This window comes from Poecilia formosa, unplaced genomic scaffold (assembly GCF_000485575.1).
Source record: "Poecilia formosa unplaced genomic scaffold, Poecilia_formosa-5.1.2 Scaffold198, whole genome shotgun sequence".
NCBI classification, from domain to species: Eukaryota; Metazoa; Chordata; class Actinopteri; order Cyprinodontiformes; family Poeciliidae; genus Poecilia; species Poecilia formosa.
The window spans coordinates 1,040,429-1,060,113 of NW_006800137.1; the positions used below are offsets into that span (position 1 = coordinate 1,040,429).

General features: G+C 37.1%; 1 protein-coding gene across 3 annotated transcripts in view; it reads left to right on the plus strand.

The window, feature by feature from the left end:
* lsamp (limbic system associated membrane protein) overlaps positions 1 to 19,685 on the plus strand; it is a 723,288-nt gene that overhangs the window by 566,637 nt on the left and 136,966 nt on the right. The window lies entirely within an intron of this gene.

Consider the following 19,685-nt stretch of genomic DNA (forward strand, 5'->3'; position numbering starts at 1 on the left):
GTTATATTCTTTTCATATGAAAGAGTCTTTCTCTTGGCAAGCTGAAGCTTTGCTGCAGTTGTTTTATATATTGTATCATCATCACCCCTCTACCAACAGTCTTTCAGGTAGGCTTAGGTGTTTGTTCTGATAAGCTCTTTGGTCCTTGCCACATGAAACCATGCATTATGAGTAAACCTCTTGAATACCACCTCATCTGTTTAGAGGGGATTGGCAAATAGGTTCTGTGGTTCATTCTAATGCCACTTTTCAAACCTCACCCCTACTGTTATATTCTTTTCATATGAAAGAGTCTTTCTCTTGGCAAGATTTCCATAAAAGGCAGTCTTGTTCAGTGTTTTATTAGTTATCCTCTAGGTTAACTTTTTACATTTAACACTCTTAGCTTTTGAGGTAACTCTGTAATTCTTTTTACTTTAAGTACACACTCTGGTAAATTTCCTGAGTTAGTTTGAAATGGTTTCAAAACCTTAAACATGCCTCAGGGGAGAAAGAAAAATTAAAAATAAATAAATAAATAAATAAATAAATAAATAAATAAATATATTGAAAGAAATTAAAATAGCTAAAACACTTGCTTCTTCTGTGGTTGTATTTATGGCTACTTATTAAAAAATTGAGTGAAAATTATATTATTTTACTACGACTTTATACAAACATACTCATACGTACATCCATTGTTTTTCTTCATATGATTTTGGTGATTAAGCTGTTGAGAGATCAGTACGCAGTAGAGTCACAAATCTCTCCTGGAAACAGTTTTATTTATTTTATTAATGGGGCCTTGATAGTAGACGACAAAAACGTACCCGCATTTTATTTTATCATCTTCTGCATTTATAAAAAAAAAAAAAGACATCTCTGTCTTGTGTGACTTATCACAGAGTAGGTGGGATGTAAGGTGTTGATACAAGCACTATTAGTTTGGGTTGTTGTCAGTAACAATTAATTTTAGTCTCTGTATCTTAAACATTACTGACTCATTCTGGCATATTGATTCCACCGGTACAAAACAGCGTGAGTCAGCGAAGCTTCAGACATTTGTCTTCACAGGTTTGCAGTATTTAATAAAACTCAGCCATCTCACTCCCGGTTGCACTTATTCATGGTCATGCTGACTGCTCATGTCATAAACTTTATAAGACTTGCAAAATTATTTTAGCCGTTTGAACTTGCTCCCTCTTTGTTATGTTACAACTGCTAGCTTGTGTTTATTTTATTGGGGTCTTTTATGTGATAAATAATACAAGTTAGTGAGTAGTTGTGACTTGGAAGAAAAATTATACATTGTTTTCTCTGTGCTATGGTACCCCTTTATTAAAATCCAGTTCAACTAATTGCTTCTTTGGAGTGTTTCTGTGTGTATTCTAATGTGACTACAAATACAGCAGTTCTGTACAATGGTAAGCAAACATAATCCAGACACCTCAACAGGCCAGGGATAAAATCTTGAAAAAAATTTAAAGTCCTGTTCAATCCACAAACAAAAAATAAAACAAAGAAACACTCCTTCAAACCAATATTCATCTGTCCACCTAAACTGTCAGGCCTTGTAGGGACAGCATAAATCATAGAAGCAGTCAAGAGGCCCATGGTAACTCTGGAGGTGCCTCAGAGATCCACGGCTCAGATGAGACTTTTGTTTCAATAAACAACCGCCCTAAGCACACAGCCATACTTGGAATGGTGACCATCAAAATATACTCGTGTTAGAATGGCCCAGTCAAAGTATAGACCTACATGCATGTCAGAATCTGAGGCAAACTTGGAAAATCAGTGTATCAAAATCTGACTCAGCTTGACCTGCTTTGCAGAAAAGGGATTTAGTCTAGATCTGCAAAGCTAAATACCCCTAAAGATTCACAGACTACAAATTATTAATTTTGTATCCCTCTGGGAGTTGAATAGAAATGCAAGGCATACGTTTCAAAAATTCACTTCTAAGCAAACTGGTAAAACCACATATAATTTCCCCCCACAGTAATGAAATACTTTGTTTGCATATCACAAAAAACAAACAACAAAATATGTGAAGAATGTGGTTCTAACCTAGAAAAGGGTAAAAATTGTAATGCAAGATGCCATACTTACACAGTTTTAGGTCATGCTTATGATTGAGCCATCCAGCTAAATCTGTATTAATTCTAATAACTTCATTTCGTCATTCTGCAATATGTGTGTTACATGTGACCTGAATAATTCTGTGTGCATTTGTTTGGATGCCTGTGTGCAGATCTTCGTCTCTGCCCTCATGGCAGCGTACCAACGACTTCACTTATTGTGGAGAAGTTGCACATTCTTAGCAGAGCTGCTCATTTAGATAAGAGTGGCAGGGTATTTGGAACATGAATTATAGGGTTCGGGCGATGGCCTGCGGAGCTGCCAGGAGCTGAGGATCTACCAGTACACCAGCTGTGGAATTTAGAGGAGAAACTGGGACTAATCCTGTTTGTAAAACGTCACAGGTAGAAGGATGAGGGCCTGCTCTGTTGTTAGCATCAACATAGGCACAAAGTGGGTGTTGGATTCTAGTTTTTTGCGTGTAACTGAGCAGCGCCAGAGGGATTTGTGAGGACGGGGACCCATAAATGACCTTCAGCCGACACATGCATGCATGCATAGTTTCGCACTGTTAGCCTCACTTGTGGGGATATTGCATTACATTCCTGTTTATTATTCACAGTATGTCCTCTGAGATCGGAGTTTCATGCATTGAATTTCTTTGACAGAAACTTGTTTTCTTCACAGTGACACATATTTACCTGTGTGTGTTTAATAATGAAACAAAATCAAGAAGCTTTTTGAGATGATTTTATTATTTTTAAATCATATTTTTAAACATTTTTAGATGAAGAAATGTTTAGGGTAGTCAACATTTTGATTCATCAATAACATTTTTTTTTCCTGTGCTGCATTTCATTTCCTAATTGCATTTAATTTGCTAAGAATTCATGTCTGTCCCAAGGCTGCCATTAGGTTTAAGTTATTTTGGTAATTTAAAGCTGAACCCTACAATCTTTATTTGGAGTTTGAATGTTTGAAAAAGAATTAGAATATTAAAGTTCCAAAATTTTTACACCTCAAGTCATCTACTCAGCCTTGACTAATATTTTCTAAAATTAACAATTACTTTATGTGAAATTTAACATTATTCATCAAATTCCCATATTTACTTTTAAGCAGAAATTACAGTCACCTGAAAGACGGAGGCAAATGTGGCTGAGTGAAAATCTGAAAATTGTGGATTTAGTTTCTTCGTCTTTGCCACATATTGGAATGAGATGTAGCATAAACCCGCCCTTAGAGTTTGACTTTTATATGTACAAATACCTGGACTCTTCTAATTTGATAACTGGTTTGATTTTGTTATGCAGGCAAAAATAACAAAGTAAAGCATCTTTATCAGTTTACATTCCAAACGCTTGTTAAAGCCTTTTGTTTATATGGATGAATCTTCATGATTCCTAACTGCAGAGACAGTTAGGAATCATGAAGACTCCCTACTTAGTTTCCTTTAAAAGAAAATCCATAATTAATCATCATGCAATTGAACTCTGAATGTTCATTATGGGAAACTCTAGCTGTGAAACTGCTTTCATCCTGTAATAGAAGTACTTGGGTTTAAAAATTATTTTGTTTGCAAAGCAGTTCTTAGTAGAAAGTAGTGTTGGCTAAATAGGAACATATTTTTTCATCTGTAATGCTCTGTGATGCCTTAGATCAGTGCTTTTCAACTCCAGACCACGATGATTGGTGTCCTGCAAATTTTAGATGCGTCTCTGCTTCAACACACCTTAGTGAACTAATCAGATCATAAGCAGAACCCCAGAGAACTTGACTGCTTACCGAAGAGATAAATCAGCAATTGATTCAGATAAAATTGGACCAAGGACACATCTAAAATTTGTCAGACCGGAGCTGAAGATCTCTGCTGCAGTGGAAAAAGGGTTGCTTTTTGGCTGCAACACACTTGCTGGATAACATAAAGCAACTCTCACCATACCTGATTTCATAGTCCTGGTTTGGAGTGATCCTCAGAACCAAAGTCGGAGTCAAACAGGACTCATCCTTTCCTTCATACAAGTCAGATTTGCTTAATTTTAACTGAAACCATTCAGTAACCTTTTTTGAACATACACTCTTTGCATTAATAATCCAAAGCCCCCAGCCATTCCAAATTACTTTTTTTTTTATATAAAAAAATAGATGCACTAAGTAATGAGACTTATTACAGTATGTGGACTTTGTTATTGAGGATATGCCACCCACCCAAGTTCATCTTTGACTTTTACATACATCAGCACACACCTCCTACTGTCATTTTTACCTTCCTCCTACATTCAGATTTACAATTCCCACATTGTCTGAGAGCCTCTTTGTCTTATAACGGTAACTGAAAATGATGTTACTATGTCCATGTTGTTCACAGCTCTGTTCATATTACTTACATGTGAACACCAATAAAAACTCTTTGACTCTGTTACACCCTCATAGGAATGGAGTAAATGCATTGTGAGAGCTCTTCCAAAAAAACTACAGTTAATCCCAAAATTATTCATAAAATAATCCTTCAATTTTCTAGAAAGGGTTCCTTGTGACTGGAAATATTTTTTGGGTGGCCCAGCCAAAGTCCAGACTTCAATTTGATAGAGAATCCGCAAAGAGAGTTAGTAAAAAAAAAAGGTTGGTAAAAAGGCCTCATCTAAAGCATTCAAGCAAAACGTATGCAAGCCGCATGCGGAAAGACTCCCTAACCTAGAATCGTCATGCTTTATGGCAATAGTGTTGCCACTGTCTTATTGTGTAGACACTCAATGAAAATGCAGTTAGATCTGCTAGTGCTACAAATAATTTTGTGCTTGGATATAGCTGGCTGCTTGAGTGATTGGGAACTAAAAGTTTCTCTGACCAACATATATTTTTTAGGCAACCCAAACCATTTTTTTGTTTTCATTTAATTTCCTTGTACAGCCAAATTAAATTTAATGCAAAGGCACAGCGGACTGTACAGTACACCTTCAACTGTGGTTTTTGATTTCATAAAATGAATGGCATGTTGCCACTGACTGGCACAAACTCAAAGAAAAAAAAAATATATATAGCGTCATGGGAAATTTAAGCATTACAGAAAGTTTTCTTTTAAAACAATGTGGAGAGTGAAGAATCCCACAGTACTATAAATACATTTAGTTGAGGTAATTTTTATCAATTATATTTTATTTCCAGTTTTAACAAATTGACATTTAAATAATTATTTAGTAATTTATGTATTTATTGTAATTTGACACTCTTCACTCTCCATCTAGGACATTGCATTCCCTGTCCCCCAATACAAACTCTCTTTTCCTATTTGTTTTTGGAACTTCCTATCCTCCAGAGATGCAGATAAAGTAAATGAGAAGAGAAGGGAGAGATGGGACTCCTACATCATGGGATTCCCATCTGAACCAGCCTGCACTGCATTTGTACCATATTAATTTGCCTTCATGAATGAGTCAGCAATTGTGCTGCAGAAATGACTGGAGATTAGTTCTGATTAAAGAGGGGAATCAGTTAACAAAAGCACCGCCCTCCTGTCCTCTCCAGCATCCCTTCTAATTAAATGCAGCCATGTGAAGCTGTGGTTTGTTGAGTTTTCCTGGACCTCTCCTCCAGCTCCTATAACTTGCATATAAAATATGTAAATCGCTTTTGATTATGAATATATGATATTAATAATTTCAGACAGGAACATTAGTGTGTGCTTAAACACAGCATGATTAATGTTGTTGTGTTGTGTTTTTTGTTTTTGTTTTTTTTTAAGGTACATTGAATTTAATGGTTCAAATGTCTTTGTTGTTGGATATGTTCTTTAAATTGCAAAAAATAAAAATAAAATAAAAATAAACCAGATAAAGCTGATTTAAAATAGATAAGCTATAGTTTTAAATCCAAAGGGTAGTGTTGTATTTTAATAGCCTCATTTCACCACATCCTTTGACTATGTAGCCTTGTCCTTGTTCTTCTTGCTCATGTTGGAAGTTTGAGATGTTCCAGTTACTTTTGTGATTTAGATAGAGAGCAAACTTTTTTTATGCGGTCACATTATTTTTGCCAAATACTCCTATAGGCTATGCAGTGTCCTCACTTATTCCTTGAATTTTGCTACAACTGTACAACATACAAACAGCTTTACCATAAACATGCACAGAATCTCTATCTGTGCTGCATCTAGCAATCAGAACTCACCGATCAAACTGGAGATATGTCATCGGTTTATAGGTGAATCTCCACACGATGCCAACGTTATGATGATTGTTGAATTTCAAATGTCGTTGTTCAAATAGCTGCAAGTCTCCTATTAGCCTTCTGTGTCCAGAACCTCTGGGTGTTCACACCAGGTAGTCAGGCAGACTCGGTTTGACTCTGCGCCGAAAATGAAACGTTTCAGTTGCTGTAATGTGTTTTCAATTTGTCAAACAACCTGCTACCTCCCCTCGCCTGTGGTGGTGCTGCACCAAGAACCGCTGAAGGAAACGACACAAAAACCTGTGAACAAGACACTGACCACAACTTCTCTCTTTATGAAATATAAACATATGCGCAGTGGTGTCATATAGGTGTAGGGCTTCTCTTATGTGTTTGGAAAATGTGCCAAACAAATGCCCTTCAACAATGGGCTCAGCATGAGTAGACATGTGCATTTGTTTTGATTGTATTTACCCAAAATGCCTTGTGCTTGAATTCATTTCCTGCTATAGCAGTAGTTTATAGTAATAAAAAGGAGCCTTGTAAAAAATCCAAAGTATGCAGCACAATATGCCTTGGAGGGGGATTAGCCTTCCTTCCATTTTGCTTTAAACCTGTATGTTGTATGCATACTCAACACAAGCAAATTAGGTTCTGAAACAAAACATATCCTTTATAACATTACTATATGTATATACGTATCGATTTTATTTATTTATGTTTTTGCCTCGCACATTAATCTAAAAGTCTTGCCAAGTATTCAAAAAAGCAAGACATAAATGGAGTCGGCCATTTCTCCCTTTTCACTTCGTTCCTTAGTTTGGAAGCATACATTATTACATGGAGTGCCTTGTTAATGGAGAGGAAATATTCACATCAAGCGATGGGTAGGAGACAACCGTTCACCTATTCGCTCTGAGTCACCAGGCGTGAATTTTTACATCCTCATACCTCAAGTTGCAACCGGTGAGTGAACATTCCATGTATTATGGATGAGGTGAAGAGGATGGAAGTGTGGAGGATGGTGAGGGGGTTATCACACAGAGATAGAATTGTTCAAGAATGAACAATGTCTGTCTGTTCACTACATGAAATGCTTCTGCACGGGACGTTTGGATGTGTGCGGCTTCGGAGTGTCTTGTAAACCCCATTAGGCTCTCGCGCGTCAGCCCATGGACACAATTCTCCTGACTGAATACATCCATAGACAACAAGGGTTTTAAATTGCTGAAAAAACTTCAGAGCTGAGAAAGTGTTTTCTTTTAAACCACAATCCCTCTGGTTATTGACTTAATGGGAAAAGGCTAGTGCACATAAGAATGGAAGTAAATTGAAGAGCCTAAGCCGCCAAAAAAAGGCCAATTTGTTTTGTTTTATCTTTATTTTTGCATTAAATATATCAAATTATTTCTGATTTCTGCTTATGTCTAGTAATTGGGTATTTATATAGATTTTATTTTTTTTTTATGTAAAAAAAAAGCCCCAATAGTTAGCCTCAAAAGCAAGTATTTGGTAATTGGGGTGGGTGTGTGTGTGTATTTGCTGGCATCCACAGCTTACATTAACGACTGTCAGGTTCAGAAGTGTTTATAGTGGAATCCATATTGGCAAAACTGTGGCTACATCTCAAGAAAGGTAATTCCAGATCACGATGCAGCCACTAACTGGCTTAATTGTGGGCATGGTGTTCCTCTGGGGAGTACACTGTTGTTTCTGTGTCAGTCTTAACCTTTGGAATTGTGGCATTCAAATTTGTTTCATCTGATCACAGCAATTAGTCGTAAGGTTTTTTAAATTATTGGCAGCACTATGTGCTTTCTTTGACGATTGTATTACTGTTAAAACATATCTGCAAAAAAAAATATTTTACAAGGGTGGGTACACTTTTGAGAGCCACTGTATGAGTTTGCAAAAGTTGGTCAAGATTAACTTCTGAATAAGGCAGGAGAGATTTCTGTTAACACTTCCTAAAATCATGACTGTTCACTTATGTTATAAATAAAATAAATATAAACTTTGGTCATTTTAATGATATATATTCATGCTTATAGCCAAGTCTAACTTGGCAGTGTTTCCAAACAGCGATTAGGATCGTTCTCTCCTAAAAGTTGATTGCCGTTTGCCTTTTTACTCTGCAAATAGATATATCGCACCGAAGGTTGAAAAGCTAAATTTTGTGCACCCTGATACAGCGGTATGATCTTCGTTTTGTATCATGCAACAACTACGACCACATAGGCACACTCGGTGTCGCAAAGTAAATTGCTCGGTGGGAAATCGTGTTTACAGTGACCTGCTTTTTTTCTGTGACACCGAACTGACAAGAACACAAATCGGCTCAACTGCTTCATTGTGCTAGTATCCATTCAGATTGTGAGAAATTATAGAATTTCTTATGAGAAATGTAGACAATTAATTAGTATGCTTGAATATGAAACCTCAACTATTCGCAGATTGGGTACGCGGCTCAGGGAATATGCACAGTACAACTGTATATGTGGAAGCCTTAAGTCACTAAGGTAAATGCAGTCTAAAATGCTGGAATTTTTGCTCTCTATATCCAAATCTTCACCTGTTCAAACAGGTGGGCAGATGTTGAACATTTCTAATGTATTGTGTGAGGGGGTGAGATAAAATCAACAGCAAAGTCTGAAAAATCCCTTTTAAAGCTGAAGGGCAAAGATAGTGCAGGGATGACAACATAGAACTAATATACCAGTGATAACCCTTATTCTGAGCAATCAACTTGAAATAACTCTGAAAGTCACAGAGCCTGCCCTTGAGAAAAGAAACCATACGTGCATTTTGTGCAAGAGAAACCAATGCAACATTTACACAGTAGATGATAAAGATATTTCATGTTGATCACTTCCTTTCACAAAACAAAACACATTGTTCAGAGATTGGCCTGCTGGGAATGATGCTAAATGAATGAACCTGCAATGCAATGATTGCACGGCAGCTATGAATTAAAAGGCTCATTAAAGTAGATTTGCAGAAATATAGCAGCCAGTTTTCACTCTTCATCTGTTGTACTTAAGTATCTCTGGGAAGCTTAGTGAATGACTTGCAAGAGGAGCAGAAAAAAGCCTTATGCATCATCTGTTTACCTAAAAACGGGATAATTTATTCCTTTGAAAGGGCTAGTAGGGCTATACATCTTTAAGGACATTTTATTACACGCTGCTGTCTTAGCTTCATAAACTTTGCTTGTAGAAATTTTAGGAGCTAAAGCTGAATGTAATCTCTTTTGCTTTGTGTGAGGGTTGGATTTCTGGTTTAAAAACTCTTCTGCCTAATACAACTGGAATAAAACACAATGTAATTCTAAAGCATAAAGGTTCCTATGGGATGATGTATTTCCATGGTAACAAGCTAGTTTATCACTGTGAAGGCATACAAATTATGTAGCACCACCTTGTTGTTACGCTCAGACTTTATGAACGTTTTAACAATAGGTATTCATTCTGTATGAAAATCCATTTAGACTGACCCAATTGCTCAAATTATAAATATGCACCTTTGACATAGCGTGAATAGTATGACATTCTTTTTACTGAAAAACTGGGTATTCTTAAGTCTTGTCATGTCGGTAAAAATGAATGTAGATTTCTTTAAAATATCTTTTTAGAAGTGTACTTAAGCCTAATATCAAATTATTTCCCTTGAGCATGGCTGTTAATGTAAATGTGACAGATTCATTCCAATTTCTGAGAAAGAGAAGAACATCTAAAGAGCATTTAATCTAAGGGAGGCTTGTTCAGGGATCAAACATGCAGGGTGACGGATTGTTGAGCTCTGATTTCACATGTTTCATTTCTTCATCTTGCATCACTCGCTAGTCTCAATGAACAAGCATTGGGGTTTTAGAAGTTCATCTAATAGATTAACATTTATATTAATTCATAGTCATACTGAATTATGTTACATTGTTAATATTATAAGATTAAACTCTTAAGAGATTAGACATGAAGATAAAAAAACCTGTCAACTCTTTCAGAACACGTGGCAAGATTATCATTAGCATGACTTTGCTCCCAAAGAACCATAAATGCAGAAAAAAAAGAGAGTAGGATTTGCGAAGAGATAATCGTGAAAGTTAGCTTTGTTCCATATGGAGGCAGCTGGAGGATTTCAGAACGTTACTGACTGCCTCAAAGAGGTTAACTTCATAAACAGTCATGAGCATTCACTGAGCCGACTTCCCTTAAGGACGTTTTTTTCATTTGAAATTGTTCTTCTGTAGAATGAAGTATTTTGTATTTTGCATGTTTTTATGGTGTGCATTATCAGGTTTTGGCCTTCAGAATTATCCACTATAGGGTTCTGTACTCTAGTAATAAGGCAAAAGCTGCTGAGGAGATTTAATTTTTTATTTTTCATGTTGCTCTCAAAGTTAAACAAAATGGTGACAAATTAGCAGCCAGTCTTGTTGGTGTGTAAAAATTATGTGCAAGAATTGGTAACTGAGTTTTTGCTAAATTCCTTCCACTGCTATAAAATCCTGTTTTGCTTAAACTGCAGAGTTTGGCTGGTTATAGTTCACATTTGAACCTTGTGCATCAATACAGTAGACGGATAGATATAGTGATTTTTAGCATTTTTTTTTTTTTTGCCGAGACATCTTGTATGTCAAATACACTGACATATATGTTAATCATACAAAGTTTTATTTTACAATTTTACGTATTATTTTGTCCAAGTGCCTAATGCTTTTTGAAAAGGCACAGTTTGCTGCCGCAGATACGAAGAGTTTCTGTTGCCAGTTGAAATCTTGTTTCAGTCTCTCTCGGGCTTTAACTATGCTTTAGCTTCAATAAAGATTGTACCTTGCAGCGTAGGTAAACAAGAAAATGCCAACAGTCATGTGAAACCTGATAACCCAAAAACGACGATGCAGAAAAAGAAGTCATGACAGTTACCCTAAATGTTACTTTGCATGCCAATTCAGCATAGTTTGAAATGTTTTCTTTTTCCAGTTTTTTATGCATTTTATCAACATCCTTTTCAGTTTTCAATACTGTATATTTTTCAGAGACGGAGCTGGCAGTTCTCAAGTTGCCACAGGTGTCACAGAAAGAGGCAACCCCCAATCCCACACACGCAAAGCTTGCACAACCTTAGTGAATTTTTATTCAGTTTTCCAGGTCTGGCTGTCAAAATGCCAGTCAAGACCAGCAGAGCCCAGTTTGTTGTTGTCACAAAAACCCCAGTTTTCTGGCACACCGTTGAGCTTTGCTTCTCCTGAACTTTGGAGCCGATGGCGTTTAGAAAGGACAGCTGAAGTAAGTCTTGCACTATTTGAGAGCAACAAACTGAGGTCACAGAACCACATAAATTCTTAAACAGGCATTGAAGTCTGTAGATAAAGTAATCTGGAAAAACACACACACACACACACACACACACACACACACGCTCTACTTGTGTCTGTTGGCTTTTCTCGCCAACTACTGTGTCACATGGACAACCGGCTGTTTTTGACCTTCGATTACCACAATTCCAGACACATATACTGAAATTTATCAAGGTTTAGAAAAACATTTAAGTTGATTCTACTTTTTCCTATTTCTGAGCCTGCTGTTCTCAGCAGCACAGGAATGTGTGCATTAGTCAGCTCCACACATATCCACATCTTCATCTTAGCCCCCTGCCTAGACCACCCACCTTCTGTCGTGACACCTGCCAGTCAGAACCGTGTCGGCTAACAATTAGCTGGTGAGTCAAGTCAGCATATCAGTCAGTGCAATCTGTCTGACCGAGGTGAGTCTGTTGGCTTTCCACTCGGTCAGTCAGAGTGACAGATTGTCATGCAGATGGCTCATCAGTTAGACATGGTGGTCCTTCACTGCACAGTGTCTATCAGGACAGTAGCATTTCCTCAATTTCTGTTTTAAATTTCTAATTGACAAATAAGATATATTTTACCTTCTAGTTCCAAGGGACCCTCTCCTTTCTAATGCCACCCTGGGCAACTGCCCATATAGCCCATATCAAAATCTGCCACTGTATGCACGATTTTAAAATATGTCAAGCATATCAAGATTCTCAGTTTTCTATGGCGAGGTTGTGTGCCACCAAGTTGAGCATGCAGTGGTGTTCTGACATGCGCTCAAATCTGACAAGCAGCTCACGCTCGGCTCCATCTCTCTTTGCTCACTGGGTCAGTTCTGTCTGTGTGCTCACATTTTGCTCTGCCTGAGCTCGAAACTCGACGTGTATGTAAATGAACCATACCACCAGCCAATTTTTTTATTTCTTTTTAAATCCAATCAAAGCATGCCTTGAAAATCCTGCATTCACTTCAGTGAAAAACGGCCAATCACAACCAGGAAATGGGGGACATTTCCACTGTTTTTGCAGCCGATAGACACATTGCAGTATGACGTTACACCAGTGGTAACTAATGTACCACAGCAATGTCTTAAGTTAATTGTTGCCCAATAATCGCAAAATAAAGTCTGAAAGGCTGTTTTACATCAGTATTTCCAAGGCATGCTTTGATTGGATGGAAAAAGCCTGTCTGTGATTGGCTGGTGGTGTGGTTCATTTAAGTACAAGTCGAGTTTTGATCAGACACAGAGCCAAATGCGATCACACAGATGGAACTGGCCGAGTGAGCAGAGAGAGATGTTGCCGAGCGCAAGCAGCTTGTCAGTTGAGTAAATGTCAGAACACCACTGCACGCTCAACTTGGTGTCACTGCATGCTCAGCTTGCTCATTGCTCTCAACTTGGTGGCACAAAAGTCACACAATGGTTTTCCAGGTTCCTATATTCCTATAGGAAGTCATTTTGCATGTAGATGTGCACATAGTGACAACACAAGAAAAGTGAGAAATGTTCAACTTTTGTCGCCGTCTGGTGTCACGGACAACGTTCACCTTTCGCAGTCATTCGTCACTCCCAATGTGTTGAGACCATAACGAGCTGCTGAGAACTAAGTAAGCCTCTGTGGGAGAGAGACCCGCAGGTTAAATTAGCAGCTCGATTAATCTGCGTTATGTAATATTAATGCATTAAAATGTTTATATTAAATCACATTCATTAATGTGTTAACGTTGACAGTACTAATTTTTATCCTCGTACTGTTATAAGTCATTTAAGATGAGTCATTTGCAAGCACTGATATCCAATTAAGACATGCATATGCTTGAAAACTCATCAGCTGTATCATAACACACAGTATTTGATTCCTGTCATATGGTCTACCTTACTATTATGACTGTACCCCACTGGACTCATTACTTGGACTCGTTTCCATTTTTCTCCTTAGTTGACCCTCGTGAGCAGATCATGTAGTCATCAATACCATCGTGTTTTGCTCAATGTGGCAATATTTCCATATCAAACTATTCATGCCATTCGTTTTTTCTTCCATTTTTCCTATCTGGGTTTGGGTTTTGTCTTAATGGTTCACTTAGGAGGCTAAAATAAGTCACAGTCCAACATGAATCTTTTTTTTTTTGTTCTGTTTTTTTTTTCTGTAATAATCTTTATAAACTAAAAGAAAACAAAGGGGGAAAAATGCAATAGTATTTCTAATTTATTTGTACAGAAAGATGATTAGTTTCTGTTCTCACTACAGCTGGGTGGGACTGGTGTGTGAGGACTGAGAAAATGTGAGTGGTTTGGGAAGGAAGAGGGTCCCTTGGCAGCAGCCTCTGTTTTTTGAGAAGCAGTCTAAGAAAATGTGTGCTTCCACAGCAGAACTTCTAAAAGTCTCTGGTAAGACATCAGCAGATTTTCCTGTAGGGACATTTTTAAAGAAAAAAATAATTATTTATTACCAGGGACTTAAAAAAAAGATCAGTATTTGCTAAATATCATGACAAGAACATGAAGTTGGCACCACTGCAGCTGTCGCATGTGCCAAACTAGTCATTTGATACTGATAGATACTTGCACCAGCCAATACAGTCTCACTTTCACAGTTCATATATTAAAGGATGGAAAATGTGTGAAATCACTGGGAAGTGAAGACACACATTTGTTGAATTCATTGTCCTAATACAGATTTTTATATATATATATATATATATATATATAATTTTATTATCAGGCCAAAACACCTAACAGTTATTTAAATGTGGGCTGCATCTCTACCATATGAAGGATTGATCACATCTTTCTTATTTTATTGGTAGCAACGCCTGAGTGCAGATGCACATGAAAATAATGAGCACAAGTAGGAAGGAGAGAGTCATCCTTTATTGTTATAGAAAGACGTTTGCACTGCTGTGTCAACTGATTAGAATGATTTGAATGAATATGCCACTGTTGTTTACACAGACAAGTATGTGTGAACGTGTGATTTGATTGGTGCGCTACTAACAATTCTTATGAACAAGCAAGATTTCAGCCTGATCCGTCTTCAAGTACGAACACCTCACACAAAACCTGTTGCACACGCGCAAAAAAAACAAAAATCAAAAAACAAAAATCAGATGGGATGATTGCTGATACAGTCTTAATTAAAAAAAACAAAAAAAAAACAATACAAGGACCTGCACAGTTAACCCCAGCAGATAATTTGAAGCCGCTGCAATTGTGGTATTTCTTTTTCTCTCCTCAATAAAAGCCAGTGAGAACAGATAAACGGAAACAAAAGCACAGTACAGAAGTGCAGCCACCTTGAACAGAACATCAGCACACTCATGCACAAACAGGCACCAACCCAAAATGCTTTGTTTGTACTGAATCACTTGATACCAAACTGAAAAAACAATGAAAGGACAGGCAGAAAATTGCAACTGCTGGCAACCACGTCGGGATTCACAGTGAGATAATTCTGTCCATCAGACTAACTACAATAATACGGCTATTAAGGGTTTGACTTTGAACAGTGTGTCAGTGTGTGTTCAGGGGATTTATATGTATATATGTATGCGTCTCCAAATTATCCAAAGAAATTATGAATGTGGATAAGATGTGGTGTTTTGACCTCTCCCACCATGTATGCACATCTCTTTCTACTAGAACGCCTCTGTATCTAGACAGTGATGTTTTTGCCACTAGAGAGTTTCCTGACTTTGTTCTCGGTTGATCAAAAGCATTTGCACTCTGTCACAGTTCACTGCTTTATCTAAAAACAAGTTTCACAATTTAAACAATTTTCCTTTTCATATTTGTTTTTGCTACATATCTCTTTGTCTGTCCCTTATAGTTTTTAATTACTATGTTTTTGTTCTCTCTTGCATAAACACTTGAGCTCCCACTGCTAATATGCTGCTTCTGAAAGTGCACTCAACATGGCAGTGTTCAGTAAATCCCAACATAAAATTAAACTTTTGAAAAAAGCAACCTGCTATTTGGTTGAAACCAAATATTAAAAATACCCAAATGAAATGTGAACGCATTGCCCCTGGAGATCCTTGGACTTCGTCTAGCAAATCTGCCTTCAACTCTGACAGCATGGGATGAAATATCAAGGAGTCTGTGATGAAGCGAGTGTATGCTAGGAAACTATTTTGTGTGTTCAAGCTGTCATTTTAAAAGCCAAGAGCTGCTTGAAGGATATGTTGCTTCCCTAGAGGCAGAAAAGGCAAAGTATAAGATTTATCTCAGACAAGCTCTGTAACGCAGCAAGGCTGGGCTGATATGTTTTAAAACCACTGCCATTGAAAAAACCCACACAGTCGACTGACATCGTGAACACATCTTGGATGTGACAGATATGGCATCTTTATTACTAATTCATTGGAACAAAGTTGGATCTTGGCAAAGTGCTTCCCTGTGCATCCCAACCCCACATCCAAATGAATCTGAAAAGGCAATCTAAATTAAGAATGTCATAGGCATCTAACTTCTAACCATGGAATACACTGATGCCCTTACCAATGGCTAAACATGTCCACTTTTCTCAATTTAAACAAACAGAATTCTCCATATGCTCAGCGTTTCTCCCTTCGCTTTTTTCTGTGTACACCGGAAGCAAAGTTTGGTTTTTCTTTGCCCTTTTAACACAATGTTACTCCCTGAGAGTTTGTATAAAGCTTAGTAAACGGATGTGGTAGAGCAAAAGAAAAAGATGTAAATAATAAACACCAACCTGTTAGAGATTTTTAGACAGCTACTTTGTTTTATTTTTCCTGATGGAGTTTAAAGGCAGAATATTTATGGCTTCGAGACAAGATGTCGGAAAAAAAAATGCACACTTTAATGCTTTTGCTGCTTTAAAGTAATCATTTCTATACCTGTCAGTAAAATACAACACTTATGAAAGGCTGGGAATCCACTGTGGATTTTGTTCTCATGTCAAGCTCTTACATTTCTCACATCCTCTACAGTTTTGTACAGCCTAGTTGGGTTTAGAATTGCTTCAGGTTGGTATTTTCAGCTGTGCTGTAATAAATGATCGTTACTCAAGACAATGAAGTATTAAATGGTCCCAGGTTTCCCATGAGTGAAGATTATCAGTAATGTTCTCAGAGGAGCTTAATTTTTTCAGTTATTTTGTCATGTATTGTCATGACATAATTTTAACAAATATGTAAAAAAAAATTTTTTCTATATTTAAATACAAGTCACATACGTAAAGCTTAAAATTGGGAAGTCTCATGAGCGTAAAGTAGCACTCTTTTTGAGTAGGCTATTTCATCCATGAGTCGGTGAATGAATCGATTTGGAAGTATAGTAATTTGACTGAAAACTGGTTTTATAAGGAAATCATGCATTTTTCCTCATTTGTTAATTTAATTTATTCTTCTTTTAAACTTTAACGAGTGATTTTCTTTATGCACGATCTTGGTGCTCAGGATGTCTGGGAGCTAAAATTCTCTTACTTCATTTGTCACAGTCAATGCAAAGAGTTGCACTCTGATCTTTGTAGTCAGGAATTATTATCAATGATTGTGATACTGTTGCTCCAGAGAACATCAGCTGTGTGTGAACCAGTAACTTTGCCCATCAATACCTTCAGCCACAACAGGCCTCGTATTCACAGTCTTAATGTGGCCCAAAATGTAAACCAGTTTGACACTCCTGCTCTAGTTGAAATCTGCTGAGCTAGAAGGAACTGTGCTCGAGTCATTAATATACTGAATCAACAGCAGAGCCTGTTATTTTTAGAGAGAATGGCTGCTAAGATTACACTACTGTATGTGTGCACAAACAAGCTGACACTTTACATGCCTCTCCTCCTGACAGAATGTCTTTTTTTCTGCATATTTGGTTATGCTGCATATGTCTGCTGCTCCCTCTGTCGGCCTGCGTGTAATTGCTCTGTCATGCCGTGGACACTGCATGCTGCAAACACTGAGGTTTGGAGGGATCTTCTGCTTCACCCACATAGCTTTATAATTATGGTGGCCTCCCTCCAGGGATTGGTTAGATTCAGCTGGGGGACAGCAGAGAAACCTCCCTAACCCTCCCAGCACCGAGCCAGCATGTCCGCAAGGCTTCTATTAAGCAAGCACTCGTGCAATTACCTGAAGGTGAGGGAGTGACATGAATGCAGCTAGAATGTGATAAAGTGGTTTCTATCATGTTTAGCAATGAGCAGTATCGCATAGATATGTTATGTTACGTTCCTGTATTTGTGGAAATTGATCAGCTGTTTAAAAGAGCTGTTAAAGAGATGGTAGGGAAAGTGATGAGATTTTCTCCAATGTATTGTGGAGCATAAAGCAAAGCGACGGAGTCCCTTCTCATCCGGTCCCTACGTGCTGTCAGTCAACTGATTGAAAAGAAACTTGTAGAAGAAATAGAAATGTGTCTTGTAGGTTTTTTTTTGTTTGTTTGTTTTGTTTGTTTGTTTGTTTTTCGATCATGGAGACCATGGACAGCCATGGTGTGAAAACAAGATGTCTGTCGGGCAGCACACTGCAGGCAAGTTACCCAAGCAGATAGCTTTCTGAGTTAACTAAGTGAATTAACTTTTCAATCAGGAGAGATTTAACCTGTGTGCTTATGAATAGCTGTGTGTGTCCCAGCCAGCTAGTTTATTATGTACATCTATTCAATTGCTTGTTAACCAGGGAATTTCATCTCTATTTGGAGAGTCAGCTCTTGTGGCTTGGCTCCCAATCGACTCTTAATTTATTATCTGCAGTCCCATATTTTAACTAACTGGGCAAATAGGGATGTTTTATTTTGTATTGAATGTTCCCATTATGAGAATTATGCTTCCTTACTTTTATGTCTCTGTTCTGTTACAAAAGCAGACATTCTTACCTTTGTAAAATATTTTAATCAGATTTACTCTTTTTTTTTCTTACCAAAACAAATGAGTAAAACCCTACAAACAAATCTACCGATCAGACCCATTATCATGTGATTTATCACATTTCTGTCCCCTCTTTTCTCAGCTTGTTTTACAGATATTTGTGTTGACTGACTGCACTTGTGTGTTGTCTGCCATCCTGAAAGTTGAGAAGTTTACACTAATTGCACTAGATGAGTTTTGAACAATCAGAGGCAGTGAACAAAGACATTTTATTTTCTACAGCTCTGAGCAAGTTCCAGGAGTGTTTGTTATCCAGAGAAGAGTGGGGGGAAAGCAAAACCATTGTAAAGACAAAGACATTCCCAACTGAAATAGGCCTGGCCAGCAGATGCGATGTAGAATGTGCTCTCAATCTGTTTTTTGTTTTTATTTGTTCATAACAAATATATTCTGAAACTGAACAAGCAGTGCCAGTATGCAAAAACATCCTTTTTGTATGAAACCAGTTTAATGTCAGGGTCACTTTTTACACAGAGGTATCATTGTTTCTCAATGGGCCAAGAGGAATAAATGATTTCCTCTCCTTGATGTTTTATTTTTTTTTCTTTGATGTTACTATGCCCCATCTGTATCACATTTTGCATTTTTGTTCCACGAAATCGCTGACGTTAGCTTCTACCATTTCACCCAATTTATTCTCCATCTATGTGAAAAGCTGGTTGTCATTTTCATTAATATCTTTTAGTATATTTTACTAACATGTCCCTCATCCAAAATATTCCGAACAAGAAAATGTATTCTAAAATGAAATAGAATCACTTAAAAAAAACCTTTTTTTTGAAGGTATTATAGAGAAACACGGTTGTATATAAAATATATAGGAACATAATAAAAACATGAAAACCTTTTTTGTACATTGCAGAGTGTGCTAAGAATGTATTCTTGCCAAGTTATATTTTATGTCTAGCCATAACATGGATTCATCCCTGTTGACTTAAGAGTTTGAACATGTGAGTCAAGTGGCAAAGAAAAATCTAATCTTTTGGTTAAAATAAAAAAAAAAGTGAGTTGAACATTCAACTCATCACAGCTGCAAAACAACTACACAAGAGTTCTTGATTTTCTACTGTTGGCTAAGACAACAAACAAATTATGCTTCATTTAAAATCACTTTAAAATCTACTTAGGTTTATTACATCCTCAGAATGGATGCTTGAAAAACACTTTTTAATCTATTAACTACCTTTGACAGTAAATTAATTAATTAAATTCAAATTAATTGTATTGATATT